The 15,221-nt window shown below is 41.3% G+C and overlaps 2 pseudogenes; both read left to right on the top strand.

Annotated features, from left to right (window-relative positions):
- The first annotated feature begins 449 nt into the window (after positions 1-449).
- Positions 450-3,285, top strand: LOC123143611 (F-box/LRR-repeat protein 14-like; annotated as a pseudogene).
- A 3,814-nt stretch (positions 3,286-7,099) lies between these two features.
- Positions 7,100-8,924, top strand: LOC123143610 (F-box/LRR-repeat protein 14-like; annotated as a pseudogene).
- The last annotated feature ends 6,297 nt before the right edge of the window (positions 8,925-15,221 follow it).

The raw sequence follows: 15,221 nt of genomic DNA, 5'->3' as shown, positions 1-15,221 counted from the left end.
TCGCTGGGGCTGGAACATCTCACACAGACAGGCTGAGGCCCAAGTGGCAACGCATCAGCCACGAAACGATCGCAAGGCAAGGCCCAAGCAAGAGCGCAGATGGAACATATACAGTGCACGTACAGACGCGTATAGATAAACGCGCCATTGAAGAAATAGATAGTACCACCTCGGATATTAAGGAAAATATGAAATCAAGAAAAAACGGACAGGAAGAAGCGTATTATGACATGGGAAGAAAGCGCATTGTGACGGTGAACCCGACAAAGTCAATCCGTGCTTTATTATTAGGGAAAGATATAGATATAGATATAGATAAAGGAAAAACAATTCGTTTTTTTAGCAAAGGAAAAACAATTCGTACCTGTTGTAAACGAGTCGCAACCAGAGCTGGCCATATGGGTCGTGGCTCTCGACCGGCCCATGGGCAAGCCTTTTCGACTCGGCTCGCTGCAGCTCGCAATAGGCCGGCCCGACACCTTCCTCCGCTTCCGCTGGAAAGGAGACGAAATGCGATGCGAGCGGGGACTAGGGTTTACACTCCTCTCCGATCCGAATCAAAGAAGCACTCTCCTCCGCCGCGGACCGAGGTGGAGCAGGGGCGGAGATACCCTCCTCTCCTCTCCCACGGTCTCCATTCTCCATCGCCGCTGTTCCTATCTCCCGGTCGCCCTCAAGGTACCGCCGTTTTTCGCTTCCCCTGACCCCTCCCCTGTTCGTTGGTTCCCTGATTGGACATGTACACTGCTTTTTTTTCAGTTCGCTTTCTTGACAGGGAAAACCCGACTGGTAGTGTCATCCATGAAGTTAGTTAATGTTGTCTAACCATTCTCCTGGGTACGTAGTATAGAAAGTAAGCATTTTGCAACTAGGTAGGAGTACTAGCTAGGGTTGCAGCAGATAGTACTATTTCCGGTTGAACATATATTAGATTGGCGTTGTCTATTAATAACTGCACCCTGTGAACTCATAGGCTGTGGCAAAATGATTTCCCTACTTTCTTTCTTGCCCAAGCAAGAGCTACAAGTAGTAATTTGCCTGCTCTGGTTTTGATGTTATTAATTAGGTGCCTCCACTCCAAATAAGTCGGTTCAGATTCAGCACGTGGGTCTTCTTGCGGAATTGCTTGCATCAATTCTAGCTCGTTTCTTTGCAGTATTCTCTTAGTTAGTTCTCTGCTACTGATGGTGCTAGTTTGATTTAATGATGTGCCCTGTAGCGTCATTTTCTTCTTTCTAACAATCTAGAGACAGATAAGGTGCTACCTACTTTAATAATTCCCCATGCTTATGAAGAACACACCAGTTTTGGATGGGTACAGAAAATGCTCAAACATCATCAGTACTGTATATTCTTCGTAATGAGTGTCTGTCGCCAGTGTGATCTCCATCTTCACATGCATTATTCCGATATATCATAAGTTTGAGTCCAGCTCTTCGCTTGTTTTCTGAACCTTGATATATATTACCTGATTGCTACAGCTGAATTTGCTCGATGGAGGACCTACCGGAGGCTCTGGTGACAGAGATTCTCAAGAGGATCACCAGCACAAGTGATCTGAATTATCTTTCCCTTGTCTCAAAGCAGCTCTACAAGATAGAGGGGAATCAAAGGGGTGCTATCCGTGTTGGTTCCGGTCTTTGCACTGCTACAGAAGCACTAACATCACTGTGCGCCAGGTTCACAAATTTGCGGAAATTGGAAATCGATTACTCTGGTTGGATACCTGAACATGGAAATCAGTTGGACAACAAAGGCCTTTTTGTATTTTCATCTCACTGTTCCTCGCTGATTGACCTCACCTTAAGCTTCTGCTCATACATCGATGACTCTGGGCTTGGTTGTTTAGCACACTGCAAGAAATTGGTGTCTCTCAGGCTGAACTCCGTACCAAAAATAACATCAATTGGGCTTTTCTCGGTTGCAGTTGGTTGCATAAGTCTATCTGCTCTCCACCTTATTGATTGCGAGAAAATCGACAGTGTAGAGTGGCTGGAATACCTTGGTATGGATGGATCGTTGGAAGAGCTTGTAGTGAAGAATTGCAAAGGAATCAATCATCATGACCTCCTAAAGTTTGGTTCAGGATGGATGAAGCTCCAGAAGTTTGAGTTTGAGAGGAAAAGAGAAAGACATGATCGTTATATAGGATATGACTTCTATGATCCCTCGTATGATGCTCACAGCACAGATATATATGATTTCTCCTGTGAGAGTTTGAAGGATTTAAGGTTGGCGCATATTAAAACCTGGCCAGAAATAGGACTTCGTGTTGTCCTAGGGAAGTGTAAAGCATTGGAGAACCTTTGGCTTGAGTATGTTTATGCACTAAATGACAATGACATGATTGCATTATTCCGGAGCTGCAGCAACCTTAAAAGCATCTCACTTGGGCTCAACCTACAGCGCTACTGTAGTGAAGATGGCTATTGTGAAACCAGGACGTCATTTACTGATAACAGCATTTACGCTCTAGCCCTCAACTGTCCTATGCTTCAGATCGTAGACCTCAAATTTACAGGATGTTCCCGTGACTGGCCATCAGAAATAGGATTCACACAGAAGGGTTTTCTGGCACTCATTCAGTCCTGCCCAATTCGTGTTCTTGTGCTAAACACCGCCAATTTCTTTGATGATGAGGGGATGAAGGCCCTCTCATCCTCACCACATCTGGAGACACTCGAGCTTATATTGTGTCATGCAGTAACTGATGCTGGGATGCGCTTCATTGCACACACCCCATGCTTGAGTAATCTCAACACTTCGGGCGTGTCATAATGTCACTGATGTTGGAATGGCTGAACTGGGACGTGCACATAAATTAGAGTCTTTGGTCATTGAGTATTGTGGTGAGGTCTCTCTGCAAGCTGCGCAGGGTGTTGCCAAGTCAGTTCACTACTCCGAGGACTTTTCAGATTCCCTGATGAAGGCAATTGGTCTTGGCGCCTAGTGATGAAGTGGTCTCCAAAATTTTCAGTATGAATTTGCTGCTGAAGCCATTAAGTTGTTTAGTGTGCATCATTGGACAAGGCTGTGCATCATCCGACCTAGATTCACTTGTCTGGACTTTCTATTGCCTTCTACCTTTACTGCTATGATTTTTTCTGTATGACAGTCTAATGATGATCTTTGGACGGCATCTGGTGAATGAAACTTTAATAGTAGGCACCACTCTGTGTACTGTAATTCTTGTTGTGTAACTTCTACTCTCTATTGCTGTTTTGTAATCCTCACAAATCGGCCCCAAGAATCCATGTTTTTGCTGTTTGGTATTATGTTTAACTCTCTAAGAAATGTCGTGAACCCTTTCTACTATTCAAGGGATTTTGAAGACATGTATATCTGCCTGCAATTTTTGTGTGGCAATTTTCTTATGGATCAGTGTAGTAATGGTCAATGTGAAGTTTCACATTGACCTGTACTACAAAGGCGGCATATTTGTTTTGTTGATATTGATTCTATTTGGGGATGTCTTTTCATTGCTTCTCAACATATACTCCTTCCGTCCCAAAATAAGTGTCGTGACGGAATACTCCCTCCGTCCCATAATGTAAGATGTTTTTTTTACATTATACTAGAGTCAAACAAACGTCTTTATGGGGGGGAGGGAGTAGTAGTTACTAGCATAATTAGGGTTTTTAGATTCCAAGACTACAAATGCAGTGTACTATCTCATGGAAGTTGAGGTACAACTGAAACTTGAGCGACTACTGAAGGCATATAACATAGCTGTGTGCTAATTACAGGCTTCCAGAAATTTAGAGGGGGTCACGTTTCTGTTTACATATCAAGAGTATGATGAGTGTATACAAAATCAGAATTGAGTAGACCATTTGAGAAGATCGTATCTTAAAATTGGAGAAGCCAGCGCCAAACTTTTGTTCACGCACTAAGTTGAACTCTGGCTGAAAAAACTGAACTCCAAAAAGTACTACCTTCAGACCTGCCTGTCGAGTACTCATTTCCTTCCGCTCAAAGAGAGTAGGCGATGCAAGCGAGACTATGAGATGAGTACACTGCATTTGTAATCTTCGAACCCTAGACCCAGTTTTGGTTGATCGACCGATGCATTCAAGATTAATTGCAAGCGGAGGCTCCCTCCGCCGCCCCACGATCGACGCTCTCAAGGGAAAGGCTGCTTGGTTCCGCCAAGAAAACAACCCAAACCCTCTTTCCGACTTTCCTATTGGTTGTTTGTCAATTCGCCATGCATATGTTAGTATCGTCTTTTTGGATCCCACCTTCTTTTTTATTTAGATAACATGCATACACCCGAGAGAGGATTTTTGCCTCCTGGGATGCCAAAATTATTTTTTTTAGAATCGAAAAAAAATAGTGAAACAAATCAGGCATGTAGATCGTCAAGTGCTTTACCATCACAAAATGTTTCAGAAAATAACATCTCGGTTTGAATTCCGTACAGAAAAAGCAACACGACACATATCCATTTTGTAGTGATTACCACCAGTCAGTCAATACTCGATATCTAGATATTGGATGTATCTAGACTTATTTTTAGTTCTAGATACGTCAATTTGAATCCATTTCTACGACAAGTAATTTGGGACGGAGGGAGTAGACAACATAAAATGGTTGGAGGTCCTTGGATTGGAATGATCATTGGAAGTATTTTGTAATAAAGAACTGAAAGGGAGTCAGTTAGTATGGCCTCCTAAAGTTCGGTCCAGGATGGATGAAGCTCCAAAAGTTTGAATTTGAGATCGAGGCAAAACTTCTGGGGTTCTGTTGTGGGTTATGATTCCTCGTACAACGCTCACAACCTGAATAGATATGATTTCTGTTGTGAGAAGTTGAAGGATTTGAGGTTGGCTCCTGTTGAAACTTGGCTAGAGATAGAACTTTGTTTTGTCATTGGGAAGTGTAACGCATTGGAGAAGATTTATTGTTGATGCTCACGCCTCCAGAATATTTAGTTAAAACCTTCTGCTGAACTCATTAAGTTGTTGACTGCGCATTATGGAGAAAATTGTATTTCTGCGACCAGATTCAGCTACTGTCGTTACAACACTGTCTTTTGAGTAAATTGAGACTCCACATCATCACTGACATCGCAGGGCCATTTCTGTCAGATCCGTTGTCGAACTCCTCTAACTTGGAAACTTGGGTTATGTGTTACTCTTTCTTCTGAAATTGTGCTTCTGTGTTATAAATCTCTGAAGTTGTGGTTCTGCAAAAATCGTGCCGCTGAAGTTGTTTGTTAGTGCTTCAAGTTATTTATCTTCTTTTAGGTTTTCTTATCACTTGTGTTATTATTATACATCTTGTGCTCATCTTGTTTAGCTTAGGTTGTTGGTACACTTAGTTGTTGAGCCTCAACATATTTAGCATTTGTGTTTGAAAACTAAACGAGTAGTTTGTTTATACATTTGTTCAAAACAAATCCTTAATTGTTTTATAACACCTATGTTCCTTCTCTATGCGACATCTGGGTCATTTCACCAACGCACTCTTCCACATGGGTCATGGCGCAGTAACGCTGACCGTCTTATCCCCCCCCCCCCCCCCCGCTATTCTCTTACTATTTTTATTTCTATATTCCTGTTCTCTTTTACTCATCTTAACTTTTGTTTCTTCGTCCTTTATAGTTTTCTTGTTATTATTTTCCTAGGTAAACAATGTCTATTTGTATGAAAAAAATTGAATGCGTATTTTTTTTTTCAAAACATGAACATCTCTTTAAGATATATGTACATTTCCTTCACATGTAAGAATCCTTCCGAAATACATGAACATGACCATTAATTTTTACATACATTTATGAAAATACACGTCCACTTTTTCATAAAAAAGCAAACATTTATTTCGATACATGTGAACATTTTTTGTCACACATGAACATATGTTTCGCATATAGGAACATTTTTAAAAAATTGCTAGAAATTTTAATAAGCACATGGTTTTTTTCGTGGACATGGACATATTTTACAAGCTGATTTTACAGTGCCTTAAATTTTTACTTATTTATTGAAACGATTCTATGAACATTTTATATAATTTTCTTACTTTTAGATTTTTTTCTGTGTTTTAATAAAAGGTCTAGAAGGCCGAAAATAGTGCGCGTCGGCCCGCAGCCATTCCGGGTGTGGCTGGCCCATGTGAGCGGGCCGAGGCGCCGCTGCAGCTGGAAAAGAGAGGAAATGCGATGCGAGCGAGACTAGGGTTTACACTCTCCTCCGATCTTCCGAATCAAAGAAGCACTCCGCTGCGGACCGAGGTCGAGCGGCGGCGAAGATACATTCCTACGGTCTATTCCATTCTCTATCGCCGCTGTTTCTATCTCCCGGTCGTGCTCAAGGTACCACCCCGCCGTTTTTCGGCTCCTCTGTCCCCTGTTCGTTGGCGATTCGACATGTGCACGGTTCCTTTTCCGATTCTCTTTCCTGATAGGGGAAACCCGACCGGTAGTATCATCCATGAAGTTAATGTAATCCTAGCCTGAATAATGTTGGAGTAGAAAGTAAGCTTTTTGCAACCGAGTATAGTAGCCTAGGGTTGCAGCAAGTACTAGTATTTCTAGTTGAACATATACTACTGCATTGGTGTGATCTATTAATAATAACTGCACCCGGTGAACTCATCGGCTGGGGCAAAATGATTTCCCTACTCTCTTTCTTGCCCAAGCAAGAGCTACAAGTGCTAACTAATTTGCATGCTCTGGTTTTCATGTTATTAATTAGGTGCCTCCACTCCAAATAAGTTGGTTTAGATTCATCGTCAATTCTAGCTCCTTTCTTTGTACAAGTATTCTCTTAGTTAGGCCATTATTCAGGCTCTGCTACTTATGGTGCTAGTATAATTTATGATGTAGCCCGCCTGTAGCGTCATTTTTTCTTTCTAACAATCTAGAGACAGACAAGGTGCTAGCTAGCTACTTTAATAAATCTCCATGCTTATGAAGAACACACAAGTTTTGGAGGGATACAGAAAATGCTCAAAGTTCATCAGTATATTCTTTATAATGAGTGTCGCCGGTGTCATCTCCATCTTCACATGCATTATTCTGATATATCATAAGTTTGACTTCAGCTCGTCGCTTGTTTTCTGAACCTTGATATATATTAACTAATTGCTACAGCTGAATTTGTTCGATGGAGGACCTACCGGAGGCTCTGGTGACAGAGATTCTCAAGAGGATCACCAGCACAAGTGATCTGAATTCTCTTTCCCTTGTGTCAAAGCAGCTCTACAAGATAGAGGGGAATCAGAGAGGTGCTATCCATGTTGGTTCTGGTCTTTGCACTGCTACGAAAGCACTGACATCATTGTGCGCCCGGTTCCCAAATTTGCGGAAAGTGGAAATTGATTACTCTGGTTTATACCTGGACATGGAAAGCAGTTGGACAACAAAGGCCTTTTTGTGTTTTCATCTCACCGTTCCTCGCTGACTGACCTCACCTTAAGCTTCTGCTCATGCATCGATGATTCTGGGCTTCGTTGTTTAGCTTATTGCAAGACATTGGTGTCTCTCAGGCTGAACTCTGCACCAAAAATAACGTCAATTGGGCTTTTCTCGGTCGCAGTTGGTTGCACAAGTCTATCTGCCCTCCACCTTATTGATTGCGAGAAAATTGACAGTGTAGAGTGGCTGGAATACCTTGGTAGGGATGGATCATTGAAAGAGCTTGTAGTGAAGAATTGCAAAGGAGTCAATCATCGTGACTTCCTAAAGTTTGGTTCAGGATGGATGAAGCTCCAGAAGTTTGAGTTTGAGAGGAAAAGAGGAATAGATGATCGTCTTCTAGGTGATATGGTCTATGACTCCTCGTACAATGCTCACAACACGGATATATATGATTTCTGTTGTGAGAGTTTGAAGGATTTGAGATTCGCGCATATTAAAACTTGGCCAGAAGTAGGACTTCGTGTTGTTCTAGGGAAGTGTAAAGCATTGGAGAAGCTTTGCCTTGAGTATGTTCATGCCCTAAATGACAATGACATGATTGCATTATCTCGGAGCTGCAGCAACCTTAAAAGCATCTTACTTTGGCTCAACCTGTAGCGCTACTCTAGTGATGTCAGCTACTGTGAAACCAGGACGTCATTTACTGATAACAGCCTTTATGCTATAGCCCTCAACTGTCCTATGCTTCAGATCATAGACCTCAGATTTACACGATGTTCCCGTGACTGGCCGTTAGAAATAGGATTCACACAGAAGGGTTTTCTGACACTCATTCAGTCCCGCGCAATTCGTGTTCTCGTGCTAAACAACGCCAACTTCTTTGACGAGGGGATGAAGGCCGTCTCATCTTCACCACATCTGGAGACACTCGAGCTTATATTGTGTCATGCGGTAACTTATGTTGGGATGCGCTTCATTGCGCACACCCCATGCTTGAGTAATCTCATACTTCGGGCGTGTCATAACATTACTGATGTTGGAATGGCTGAACTGGGACGTGCACATAAGTTAGAGTCTTTGGTCATTGAGTATTGTGGTGAGATCTCTCTGCAAGCTGCGCAAGGTGTAATCAAGTCAGTTCACTACTCCAGCAAGTTTTCAGATGCCCTGAAGAAGAAACTTGGATTTTTGGGCAAGTGTTGATGAAGTGGTCGCCAAAATTTTCAGTATAAAATTGCTAGTGAAGTCATTAAGTTTTTGACTGTGCACCATTGGACAAGGCTGTGCATCATCCGACCCAGACTCTCTTCTCTGAACTTTTTGTTGCCTTCTACCTCTACTGCAATGATTTTCCTTTATGACAGTCTAATGATGAATTCTGGACAGCAACTGCAACTGTAATTCTGGTTGCTTAATTTCTACTCTCTATAGCCGTTTCAAAACCGGCATAAGTAGGCCCCAAGAGTCCCTGTTTTTACTGTGGAGGCACTATATGTCCGTTTGGTGTTATTTCAGCAAATGTCATGAACCCTTTTTTTAATCACGGAAGTGATCTTGAAGACGTATGTTTGCCTGCTATGTTCGCGTAGCAATTTTGGTACGGATCAATGTAGTAATAATAGTCCAAAGTTTTGAAGGACATGTACAAAGGCGGCATGCTTGTTTTGTTGATATCGACTCTATTGGAGGATGTCTTTCATTGCTTCTTAAAAGAATACTGGAAGTCACTAGTCAACCAGGAACAACTGAAACTTGAGCGACTACTGAAGGCATATAACATACTCGCTCCATTCCTAAAACAAAGGCGTATTTTTGTTTTGTTAAGACATGTATTTGACCAATAATTACTCTACAAATACAAGGTTATATGGCATGAAATTTGTGTCACTAGATTCATATTTAAAAATACTTTGTTATCACATAATTCAAATATTAAAAGAGTAATTGATGATCAAATTCTTGTCTTAACGAAACGAAATACGTCTTATTCATCGGAACGGATGGAGCTAATTACAGGTAGTCACATCATGTCTTTGCTCTGGACATCCATCACTCGGCAACATTTTGTTGTGTGTTAATTACGGTAGCTGGTTACGTTCTTATATTATGGGATGGGGGAAGTACTTTATTCTTGAGCTAATATGAAACATGCGCCATTCCCATGTTAAAAGAAGGATTTTTTTTAACATTAGCTCCTGCTGCACGCCTTGATCATGGAATATTCACATAGTTTGTTTCTATTTGTAATTAGCCGAGAGTGTTTATATTGGCCTGACTGAGGAGCTCGTCCAGAAGACCGAATATAAGAGAAATTTAGGCGTGTTTCGTTTGCCAGCATCTATCACAACCAGGTCCGCGAGATGCAAAATTACAATGTTTGGTTGCCTGTAGAAGGGGATGAGCCAGATCTGCACGCCCTTAAAGCAATCCTCAACCAGGCTCCGAGGGAATGACCAAATCGGTCATTTCAGTGATCAAGACCCCACACAGGCACATCGTAGGATACAGTTGCACAAGGGTCATTCATGAAGAAGCGCGGGAGACATTGTGTCCTCGCAATAACTCATCTCTCACCCCTCTACCACTTCACTCTCTCCCCCTAACTCTCCCCACTACCCGCTGGTTGCAATGATGGATCTTCCACTCGAAGCTCCTCTTCCCCCCGACCTGACATCACAAAGATGGATCCTACTCAGTCGTGAGTTGGACGTGCTTCGGGAGAAGCTCGTCGATCTCAATGGTGTTCTGAAGCCCCGCCCTTGGGACCCCGCCCTAGATTGGCCATCACGGATTTGGGAGTAAATTTCACAAAACCACCACTTTGAAGGCTAGGTTTGCGAAAAACACTACAATACATTTTTTTGCAGAAAACACCACGTCTACGGTAATCTTTTTGCAAAAAACACTAATCGGCGTATTAGTTTCGTTTGAACGCATTTATGACAAATGGGACCCGCTCTTCGCTGATGTGGCATAACGTTTTGCTGTTAGTTGGTGTTTAAAGCAAAAACACCCCTAACGTTCTTCCCCCATGCCGCTGATACGTCTCCGTCGTATCTATAGTTTTTGATTGTTCCATGCCAATATTCTACAACTTTCATATACTTTTGGCAACTTTTTATACTATTTTTGGGACTAACATATTGATCCAGTGCCCAGTGCCACTTCCTGTTTGTTGCATGTTTTATGTTTCGCAGAAACCCCATATCAAATGGAGTCCAAACGGGATAAAAACGGACGGAGAATTATTTTGGAATATTTATGATTTTTGGGAAGTAAAATCAACGCGAGACGGTGCCCGAGGGGGCCACGAGGCAGGGGGCAGGCGCGCCCTGGACCCTCGTGGGCACCCCGTAAGGCGGTTGATGCTCTATGTTGGCCGCAAGAAAGCTAATTTTTGGAAAAATATCTGGGCGAAGGTTTCAATCCAATCGGAGTTACGGATCTCCAGATATAAAAGAAACGGTGCCAGGGCAGAATCCGAGAACGCAGAAACAGAGAGAGACAGATCCAATCTCGGAGGGGCTCTCGCCCCTCCCACGCCATGGAGGCCAAGGACCAGAGGGGAAACCCTTCTCCCATCTAGGGAGGAGGTCAAGGAAGAAGAAGACGAAGGGGCCCCCTCTCCCCTTCTCTTTCGGTGGCGCCGGAGCGCTGCCGTGGCCATCATCATCACGACAATCTTCACCAACAACTTCACCGCCATCATCACCAACTCTTCCCCCCTCTATGCAGCGGTGTAACCTCTCTCTTACCCACTGTAATCTCTACTTAAACATGGTGCTCAATGCTATATATTATTTCCCAATGATGTATGGCTATCCTATGATATTTGAGTAGATCTGTTTTGTCCTATGGGCTATTTGATGATCAAGATTGGTTTGAGTTGCATGTTTTATTATTGGTGCTGTCCTATGGTGCTCTCCGTGCCGCGCAAGCGTGAGGGATTCCCGCTGTAGGGTTTGCAATATGTTCATGATTTGCTTATGGTGGGTGGCGTGAGTGACAGAAGCACAGACCCGAGTAAGTAGGTTGTTTGCGTATGGGATAAAGGGGACTTGATGCTTTAATGCTATGGTTGGGTTTTACCTTAATGATCTTTAGTAGTTGCGGATGCTTGCTAGAGTTCCAATCATAAGTTCATATGATCCAAGTAGAGAAAGTATGTTAGCTTATGTCTCTCCCTCAAATAAAATTGCAATAATGATTACCGGTCTAGTTATCGATTGCCTAGGGACAAATAACTTTCTCGTAACAAAAAGCTCTCTACTAAAACTAATTTAGTTGTGTCTTTATTTAAACAGCGCCTACTTTTTATTTACGCTCTCTTTATTTTCTTGCAAGCCTATCCAACAACACCTACAAAGTACTTCTAGTTTCACACTTGTTTTAGGTAAAGCGAACGTTAAGCGTGCATAGAGTTGTATCGGTGGTCGATAGAACTTGAGGGAATATTTGTTCTACCTTTAGCTCCTCGTTGAGTTCGACACTCTTACTTATCGAAAGAGGCTACAATTGATCCCCTATACTTGTGGGTTATCAAGACCTTTTTCTGGCGCCGTTGCCGGGGAGCAATAGCGTGGGTGAATATTCTCGTGTGTGCTTGTTTGCTTTATCAATAAGTAATTTTTATTTGTTGTTCTTAGTTGTTCTTTATCTTTAGTTATGGATATGGAACATGAAATACCAAAAAAATTAGGTGTACTTTCTACTCATGGAGATGAGGAACCTCCTAAAACCCTTGATGATCATTATGTGAAAAATATTATGTACCACTTTGATAATCCTGAGAAAACCTCATTCAATTTGGTAATGGGAGTAACGTTGGATCAACGTGAATACTTTAGGGATTATCGCTTGACACAAAAAGGGAAACTATTATGGGATCAAATTTATATATTGAAGTGGTATGCTCGGCAAGTATGCTTGAGTTATGATTATACTTGTTGCTCTAGGATGAAGGCTCCACACCTTCCCTTTTCATGCAAATTTAATGATAATAAAACCTTAGCTTCTTATGCTAATGGTATATATGATTACTATGATGTGGAACAAATAGAAGAATTTGTTGCTTTTATGGGTGCTTATGAAATTGAATCTATGTTTAAAGAGTTTGAAGATTTTGATGATGCTGTTTATAGACCTGAAAATTTAGCTATCCTTAAATATTGCTATGAGAATTATGAATACAATTCCGATATTAATGCACTTATTGAGAAAGTCTCCGCTGTCCAAGAAGAGACTAATATTTTGCAGGAGTCTATGGAAGAAGAAATTGATGAAACAGTGAGCTCATTGGATGAAAAAGATGATGAGGAGAGCGAAGAACAAAAGGAGGAAGAGCGGATTAGCTACCCGTGCCCACCTTCTAATGAGAGTAACTCTTCAACTCATACATTGTTTAATTTCTCTTCGTGCTTACCGAAGGATGATTGCTATGATGACTATTATGATCCCGTTGATTCTTTTGAAATATCCCTTTTTGATGATGTTTGCTATGCTTGTGGCCAAGATGCCAATATGAATTATGCTTATGGAGATGAACTTGCTATAGTTCCTTATGTTAAACATGAAATTGTTGCTATTGCACCCACACATGATAGTCCTGTTATCTTTTTGAATTCTCCAAACTACACTATATCGGAGAAGTTTGCTCTTATTAACGATTATATTGATGGGTTGCCTTTTACTACTACACATGATGATTTTGATGAGTATAATATGGATGTGCTTGCTGCTCCTACTTGCAATTATTATGACAGAGGAACTATATCTCCACCTCTCTATGTTTCCCACACGATAAAATTGCAAGAAACTGCTTATACTATGCATTGGCCTTTACTATGTGTGCATGAATTGTTCTTTTATGACATGCCGATGCATAGGAAGAGAGTTAGACTTCGTCATTACATGATATATGTTGCTTTGTGCTCACTACTTTACAAATCATTGCTAATTAAAATTGGCTTTGATATACCTTGGGATCCAGGTGGATTCACTACTTGGGCACTATATGCCTAACTTAATGGCTTTAAAGAAAGCGCTGCCAGGGAGACAACCCGGAAGTTTTAGAGAGTCATTTATTTCTGTTGAGTTCTTTTATATAGTTTAAAAATAAAAAATAAAGAGGGGAACCTAAAACTTTTTCAAAAAGAAAAGCGAAAGTGAGAAAGACGCGCATTGTTGAAGTGGGAGCTAGCCTTGAACTTTGTTCATGCTCACGGAAACTTTGTGAATCTTGATTACATAAACTTTTCAATAAAAATAATTATCCCCTTTTACAATTCCATTGTATTATAAAAATAATGTGCCAAGGTTTGCCTTTAGGATGTTTACAATGCTTGTTGGTTTGTACGGTGCAGGACAGAAACTTTGGCTGTAGTGCGCGATTTTACATTTCTTACTGGAACGTCAAATGGTTCTGATTCTTTTTGCACTGTCTTTATATACAAATTGTTTATTTTTCCTAATTTTTGCAGAATTGTTAAAGTACCAGAAGTATGGTTAATGTCCAGATTATTACAGTCTGTTCTGTTTTAGACAGATTCTGTTTTTGATGCATAGTTTGCTTGTTTTGACGAAACTATCAATTTATATCAGTGGATTAAGCCATGAAAAAGTTATACTACAGTAGACACAATGCCAAAACAAAATATGAATTGGTTTGCAACAGTACTTAGAGTAGTGATTTGCTTTATTATACTAACGGATCTTACCGAGCTTTCTGTTGAAGTTTTGTGTGGATGAAGTGTTCGATGATCGAGAAGGTCTCGATGTGAGGAGAAGGAAGAGAGGCAAGAGCTCAAGCTTGGGGATGCCCAAGGCACCCCAAGTAAATATTCAAGGAGACTCAAGCGTTTAAGCTTGGGGATGCCCCTGAAGGCATCCCCTCTTTCTTCAACAAGTATCGGTATGTTTTCGGATTCGTTTCGTTCATGCGATATGTGCAAATCTTGGAGCGTCTTTTGCTTTAGTTTTCATTTTTCTTTTATGCACCATGCTGGTATGAGATAGTCCTTGGTTGATTTATAGAATGCTCTTTGCACTTCACTTATATCTTTTGAGTATGGCTTTATAGAATGCTTCATGTGCTTCACTTATATCATTTGAAGTTTGGATTGCCTGTTTCTCTTCACTTAGACAACTGCCATTTGTAGAATGCTCTTTTGCTTCACTTATATTTGTTAGAGCGTGGGCATATCTTTTGTAGAAAGAATGAAACTCTCTTGCTTCACTTATATCTATTTAGAGAGATGACATGAATTGGTCATTCACATGGTTAGTCATAAAATCCTACATAAAACTTGTAGATCACTGAATATGATATGTTTGATTCCTTGCAATAGTTTTGCGATATAAAGATGGTGATATTAGAGTCATGCTAGTGGGTAGTTGTGGATTGTAGAAATACTTGTGTTGAGGTTTGTGATTCCCGTAGCATGCACGTATGGTGAACCGTTATGTAACGAAGCTGGAGCATGAGGTATTTATTGATTGTCTTCCTTATGAGTGGCGGTCGGGGACGAGCGATGGTCTTTTCCTACCAATCTATACCCCTAGGATCATGCGCGTAGTACTTTGTTTCGATGACTAATAGATTTTTGCAATAAGTATGTGAGTTCTTTATGACTAATGTTGAGTCCATGGATTATACGCACTCTCACCCTTCCATCATTGCTAGCCTCTTCGGTACCGTGCATTGCCCTTTCTCACCTCGAGAGTTGGTGCAAACTTCGCCGGTGCATCCAAACCCCGTGATACGATATGCTCTGTCACACATAAGCCTCATTATATCTTCCTCAAAACAGCCACCATACCTACCTATCATGGCATTTCCATAGCCATTCCGAGATATATT

The sequence above is a fragment of the Triticum aestivum genome, chromosome 6D (genome assembly GCF_018294505.1).
Source record: "Triticum aestivum cultivar Chinese Spring chromosome 6D, IWGSC CS RefSeq v2.1, whole genome shotgun sequence".
In the NCBI taxonomy this organism is placed as follows: domain Eukaryota; kingdom Viridiplantae; phylum Streptophyta; class Magnoliopsida; order Poales; family Poaceae; genus Triticum; species Triticum aestivum.
The sequence above is the reverse complement of the archived record's forward strand: the minus strand, read 5'-3'. Positions and strand labels throughout refer to the sequence as shown.